The sequence below is a fragment of the Lygodium microphyllum genome, chromosome 28, assembly GCF_053477565.2.
Source record: "Lygodium microphyllum isolate KBCC chromosome 28, Lygodium_microphyllum_v1.1.10, whole genome shotgun sequence".
NCBI lineage: Eukaryota > Viridiplantae > Streptophyta > Polypodiopsida > Schizaeales > Lygodiaceae > Lygodium > Lygodium microphyllum.
In genome coordinates this window covers 59,985,351-59,992,685 of record NC_141162.1, presented here as the reverse complement: position 1 = coordinate 59,992,685, position 7,335 = coordinate 59,985,351, and the positions used below count along the sequence as shown (strand labels likewise).

General features: G+C 43.2%; 1 non-coding gene across 1 annotated transcript; it reads left to right on the top strand.

Annotated features, from left to right (window-relative positions):
* The first annotated feature begins 6,680 nt into the window (after window positions 1-6,680).
* Window positions 6,681-6,748, top strand: LOC148011509 (small nucleolar RNA SNORD36). Its single transcript, XR_015689423.1, has one exon. It is a non-coding gene; the product is annotated as a small nucleolar RNA SNORD36 (small nucleolar RNA).
* The last annotated feature ends 587 nt before the right edge of the window (window positions 6,749-7,335 follow it).

Sequence of the window (7,335 nt, the reverse complement as noted above, 5' to 3'; positions counted from 1 at the left end):
TTTGACAGCCGTGTCCCCTGTGCCTTCCCCTACCTTTTTCCTTTTTCCTCCACCCTTTTTCGACTTCTGGATTTTTACTTATTAAATTTTAAATGAGTTTTCGGGAGTATTTTTGGAGTTTTTCACATATGAACCCCTCCTATTTCAGCCGGAACTGCGTTTTAATGTGATAACCCTATGCCACCCCTTCCTGCGGACATTTTTCCTTCTTACTGCATGTCATTCCGGTGAACGGTTCGTCCGATATTAATTTCCGATCCCATTTTCAGGGTTGTTTTTTGGGTTTTTCCCATGTGAACACGTCTTATCTCAGTCGGAATTATGTTTTGATGTGATAGGATTGTCGGGCACATCACAGTTGTCCTTTTTTTTGCACCTCGTTTCGATGCATGGATCTTTCGATATTAATTTTTAAATTGCGTTTTTGGTTCGTTTTTTGTGTTTTTTGCACGTGACCGCCCTTTACCCCTCCTGGAACCCCCGTCCCGTATTTTCCTTGTTTTCCCCCTGTCGTCTTGCCCACTTTTTGTTTTTACGCTATTTCGTTTTGACGTCCGGATTGGGAGTTATTAATTTTTCTTTATTTTTATGTTTTTTCTCGCGCCCGTTTTGCGCATGAACGCGCCCTTTTTCGATTTTACGAATCTCTACGCGCCTCGGTCGTGTCCGTATGACCCATATCGTCATCCCGGCGCCATTTCAATCCCGTCACGGCAAATTTTTTTACCCCGCCCCGTGCACATGCGCGGGACGGGGGTACGCACCCATCCCTTCCCACCCTTCCCCTTCCCTCGGGCACCCCCTATCCCCCTTGGACCCCTACCCCGCCCATAACCCTTCCCCTACCCCGCCCATAACCCGACCCCTTCCCCCCCAACTGCCCACCCCTTCCCCCCAACCGCCCTTCCCTCTCTCTTTCTCTCTCCCTTTCTTTCTCTCTCTCCTCCTGAGCGCCCTGCCCTCTCCTTCTCCACCTCCTCCCACCGCAGCGCCCCGCCCTCTCCTTCTCCACCTCCTCCCACCGCAGCGCCCTGCCATCTCCTTCTCCACCTCCTCCCACCACAGCGCCCTGCCCTCTCCTTCTCCCTCTCCACTGCTACTCCCTCCCCTCCTTCTCCTTCTCCCAGCCTCCACGCCGTCGCCCCTCCCCTGCTTCGCCCTCGTGCTCTTCCCCGCCCGCCATTTCCTTGCGCCCCCCCGGCGGCGTGCGCTCCCCTGCCCTCGTGCTCTTCCCCGCCCGCCATTTCCTCGCGCCCCCCCGGCGGTGTGCCCCAGCCCCGCCCTCGTGCTCTTCCCCGCCCTCCTACTCCTCGCGCCCCCCCAGCGGCGTACCCCAGCCCGCCCCTCCCCCGCCGTTCTTCTCCCCTCCCCCCGCCGCAGGTTGCCATGCCACGCAGGCCGTCGGGTCGCCGAATCGCCGCCGTCAGCTCGCCGAAACGCCGCCTCCCATCGGAAGTCGCCGCTGCCGCCGCCATTTCCGCCAACGTTGCCCCTGCCACCCTCCTCCTCCTCCCTACCTACCCTTAGAGGTTAGTGTACCTAACCTTAGGTTAGTTCAACTAACCTCCCATTTAGTTTAACTAACCTAACTAACTTAACCTAACCCCCATTTAATTAACCATAGTTAGGTTAGCACTAACCCTAACCCCACCCCCTAACCCTAACTTACCCCTAGCTAGGTTAGTGTTAACCTAACCATAGTTAACCAAGTTAACCTAGCCATAGTTAACCAAGTTAACCTAACCATAGTTAGCCTAGTTAACCTAACCCCAACCTACTTAGTTGACTAACCTAACTTAGTTAACCTAACCCCAACCTACTTAGTTGACTAACCTAACTTAGTTAACCTAACCCCAACCTAGTTAACTCACCTTAGTTGACTAACCTAACTTAGTTAGCTAACCTAGCCTAGTTGACTAACCTAAGCAACTTAGACTAACCTGACTTGACTTAGGTAGACTAACATGACTTACCCTACTAACCAGACTTAATTGACTTATGCCTAACTGACTTATCTGATTAATGTGATTTAGGTGACTTAATTAATCACTACATTAATTTTTCCATAAAAAAATTTTCAGAAATTTTTTAAAAAAATTCATTTTGCCTTTTGTCAATTTTTGGGAATTTGTCCGTTGGAAATTGCCTACCCTATAATTTCTGAAAATTCCACATTTCCTAAATTTACCCCTAAATTGCCTATAAATGTAGAAAATTCAATTAAAAATCGTAAACAAATTCTAAAAAATTCCCCTCACCTCCCTTCATCATTTTTCCTTTATTCAAACATAAATAATCACAACTTAATACCAAAAAAAATAAAAATAAATAATAATAATAATAATAATAATAATAAATTAAAAAATAAACAAATAAACAAATAAAAAATAAAAAATACAAATCAAGATAAACAACCAACACAAACCCAATCCACACATCTGCTAAGGTGTTGTCATTGTTGTTTCATCAGTGATCTTTACTTTTCCTTTCCTAGATTCCCTTCTTTTGGTGGACTGTTCCGTGCGCATTTCTGCATTACATACACACCCCTTCCAGGTATTTATTTTATGTGCTTTATTTATTTTCATTTTCCCCTTAATCACAAATTAATTGTTAAAATGAACCCTTTAATTCACCCACAGTTTCCATGCGCATTCGCGCTAAACACACATACTTTTTAAATTAAAAAGAACCAGCCGTTCACTTAGCACGCGCTACGTGCGCTAAAGAGGCACTTTAATTTTTTTAATTAAAAAGAACCAGCCATCACATGAGCACGCGCTGGCAAAAAAGCGCTCCACATCACCTTAATTTGTAATCAATGAATTGCATTTAGAGACCCAGTCGGGTATCGAAGTCCGGGAATCGAATAACTGCACCGTTTTAACCTAATAATTGGTAATTTAATTTATAATAAGGAACCGCCGTTTTCTTGTTAAGGTTTATCACCTAATAAAAATTCACCCATTTTTAATAATTAATTAAAATGAACCCTTCATTAAATTAATTCCCCCCTCACTACACTTAATTCCCTTTTTAATGAAGCGTTTCGTGGGATGGGTATGCGCAGTCATTAGTGTTATTTTCCATGGTCCAGTCTTGGTTCTATCACAGATGTCGTATTGATATGTGTCGGATATGGTATGGTTTTGGTTTCCTGTCTTAGTTACGGTTACGGGTACGGTATGCAGTTTTTTCTTTTATTGCCTGATACGGGGTTCAGGGTGTTTGTCTGATGCATCGCATGAAGCTTTCGGTCGCATTTGTCTCGAGGTCATGTCAAATTTTTTCTAGGATGTGGTTTGCTTGGGGTTAGTAGGTCGAGTCACGTTTTATTGGTAATTCTCTTATCCTTGGTTTTTGTCTGTTGCTTTGCAGGCATTCTCCTTGATTGTCTGTGTTTGTGGTGTGTGTGTAACCATCTGAATGGCGCCTTCTCATGCTCCTCCCCCTATGCAGTACGTCCCACTAGTTAGTAGGGATTACTCGTCCCTACTTACTTTTGAGCCCCTCACGAAGGCGGGACTTGGTGCTTTTGTGGCCACTCCTTTTTCATTGCTTCCAGAGGATCCGTCCTTATGTGATGAGTTCCTGGCCTCTTACAGCAAGAAGACAGGCGTAGTCCAAGGAATGTCTATGACATTGACATCTCACGGCTTAGGGAAGGCTCTATCTTTACCCTTCAAAGGAAAACCTTTTGTGACCACTCGTCAGCTCTTCTCTAATGAAGAGATTTTGAAGCTGTTGCAGAAGCAGACAAGGGAAGTCCTTGATGTTAAGAAGGTGATAAACTCTTCAGGAGTTTCTTTCTCTATGATTACTGATCCCGTATGGAAGACGATGTGTCAGTTCCTTCAGGACAGGTTCATGCCTGCCAAAACACCATCCCACTATTTGTCCAAAGAGCTTTTCACAGCCTCCAGGATGGTGCTGAAAGGAGTTGCTATTGATTGGAGCACTTACCTCCTTACTAAAATGGATCAGCATTTTGTTAAAGTCACCAAGGGTAATGTTACCAATGTTACCTACGGATCATATTTGTCTGCCTTCTTGACCTATTCAGGTTTACAGAAGACTGTACCGCCACCTCCTCCATCAGATCCAGTACCTCCTCCTCCACCTTCAGACGAGTTAGCACCTATTGACATTGAGGATGATGATTCTCCACCTCCCCTGGTCATACAGCGCAAACGCTTGAAGAGGGTAGCGGATAAATCCCCTGCTGTACTTCCCTCAGTGCCTATCCCTGCTACTTCTGGCAGTGAACTCCCTGGGTATCTCACTTGCAATAACCTATTCAGAGCACATCGAGAAGGATCATTGGAGATCTCAGTTCCCTCGCTGAACAGTCTTGTCTCAGGAGATGCCATTCCTTTCCTCTGCAAGGATATTCAAAGTTCCATTGAGTTGTCAGTGACAGCCTGTGTTCAACAGCTATACGTATCTTTCTATGAAGAGCTCATGCAGTCCAAAGACCAGTTGCATAAGGCAACATCTGAGTTAGCTTCTGCTAAGGATACCCTAGCAGATCTATTTAAGCAAATGGAACAGCAAACCCAATTGGTTGCCACTCAAAGCGATGAGATTTCTTCATTGAAGACCCAGTTACTAGAGGCTCAATCACAGGTTATTAGCCTTTCAGAGGAGAAGGAGAGGATGTCCAGCGAAGCGAAAGAATTCCAAGTTCTTTTAGATGATAAGCTTTCAGCTTTACAGATGGCTAATGACACAGTGGCCAACCAAGCCTCCCAAATCCAGCAGTTGCAAGATCAGCTTGCAAAGTCCCGCTCTATTCCTCCAAGCCCTCCTGTTCCATTAATTCCTTCTCTTTCACAGCAGGACTTGGCTGCTCTACAGAGACAGGCTACTTTGTGCCCTCTATTCCAAGATAAAGTGGAAAGATTGCAGTCCAGAATGGACTTGTTATGGTCTACCTTTGAGCAGTTTCAGAAATATGTCTTACCTGACCATTCTTTCTTTGTCCACTACCACTTACAGAAGTTGGTCTTCTATATGAAGCTTTCCACGATGGATTTACCTTTTCCAGAGGATGGTTGGAGTGGGGCTTGGTCTGCTGAGTTGTTGACAGAGGTAGTCAGAATGGTCTTTGAAGATTTTGTCACGCCAGATACCATGTTGATGTCATACATGTATCTCCGAGGAGATTTGTTAATTCCAGATGAGGTAGATATGGCATGGTATGTGGGGGATGTGGTCTTACAGGCTGTTTTATATATCAATCATTTGGAGTTGCGCATAGCTGATATGTTCCAGAGTTATTCCTCCAAAGTAGCTGATTGTCAGGATAATTCGTGGCATCCCATGATTGATTCGGTGGTTCTTAATCAACGACAAAACACAGCTCCTACCTTTGCCCAGAGTACTAACCAACCGAGGATGGATCTCTTAACCTATCTTTCCAAACATAATCCATTTGATGCTACTTTCTTTGATGCCTATCATAGACGATCTCTCTTAGGACCTTCTGTTCCTACCCTCCTCTATTACCAACAAATGGCTCACCGCTATGCTATATATTTTTCCCTTTGTCAAACTAATTCCACAATAATTTTACCCCTTCTTTTCCAACCTTCACATTTCCCTCAAATTCCTATTTTCACTTACTGTTCCTTTATTGAGGATAGGGTATTTTCCCCTTCTCCACCCTGTTCTTCACCCCTCATAAATGTTCCCTCCACATTTTCTATTTATCAGTTAACACCGTTCCTTAGTGATTCCTTACAAATTTCTGCCACTCCTTCTTTAACCTTTTCTTCCTTTTATGATTTTTCATATCCTTCCCTTCATCCACTTTCCCTTATTCCATTACCATGTCCTAGCACTTCCATATCTCAACCACCTCAGTTGGTTAGTGACTGTGACGGTTTTGATAATCAGATTTCCAGAAGAAGGGAATGGAGTTCGGATGATTGCCTTACAGGACTGCAGATTAATTGGCCAGTAATTCCAGGAGAATGGACAGCTTCCAGTCAAGCTTATCAAAACTATGTTCATTTTGCCCAATAGTATTCACAGTTTGCAGATCCTTCAGTGAGATTAACTGCTCACTTTGCTTGGTACCTGGCGTATATGCATAGGCACTCTCATACTGATTCAAAGCCTATTCCAAAGTTGTGCATGAATGTCAATGTAAACATTGATTCCCAACAGCTGGAGATATTGTATTTTCATGCCCTCTGTTTGCCTAGCAGATACTTGGTCCTGTTGGAAAGGATGTGCTATCTCCAATTTTTCCAAAATCCTCCCAAAAACTTTGTAGATGAATCCTTATCTATGGATCGATTCCGACAACATCAATCTTTTAAGAGGGATCATCTTCATTGATACATTTCCGATGTATGGTGGAAGCTTTTTAATGAACAACTTTCTTTTTAAAGAAGTCATTCAGATGGTTGTGTTGTGTATTAGTGTTTGTGTTGTGAGTTCATGTATGTCAGACGCACGTGGTGGTTTCCTATTGGATTTCGTGTACGAGCTATGTTTTGGAGATTTGTAGAGATGGGGTCGTGGTTGGAGAATTGAAGATGATGCATGTGAAGAAGAAGAAAACTTTTATATCCTTTACAAATTTGTGGTGATTTTTAGTTTGATAAGAGGTGTTAATGTATAAAGAGTTTTCCTTTCTTTATATTTTTATATCCGAAACAAGTTATAAGATGGGGTCGTGGTGGATGGATTCTTTCTGAAAAGATATTGAAGATCAAAGTTGAGCTTTTCCCTGAACTTGTATTCCCTTTTTCCTGGGTCGCGAGGACGCTTCCTTATTAAGTGTGGGGATATGTTGAGTGTTGAAATGACTTGTTTTTTGGCTGATTTTTGTTGTTTTTGAGAGCTGAATGGTTGATTTTATGGGATGATTGGTTGATTTGGAAGTGGATTGAGAGTGTTTTAAATGATATTGATTGTGTTTTGGAAGTTCATGATGTTTGTTGATGGTTCTGTGATGTTCTGATAGGTTCTGAATGGTTCTGTATACCTTCTGTTTTGTTCTGTTTTGGTCTGTTTTGTTCTGATTGTCTTCTGTAAGGAGGGATGAAGTATTCATTGATGAAGAATGAGATATTGTGAAAGTTTATTGAATGGTTTGTGAGAGTTTGGAATGATTTGAGAATGAGTTATGAGGTTTTGATGACCTTCTGTAACCTTCTGTAGGTCTTCTGTAGAGCTTCTGTCTCTGTTCTGTTCTGTACTGTAGACTATTCTGTCTCTGTTCTGTTCTGTACTGTAGCTGTTCTGTAGACTGTTCTGTATGCTTCTGTAAGTGTTCTGTGGAATGTATGTGTGACTTTGGGAAAGTTTTCTAGCCTTGAAAAG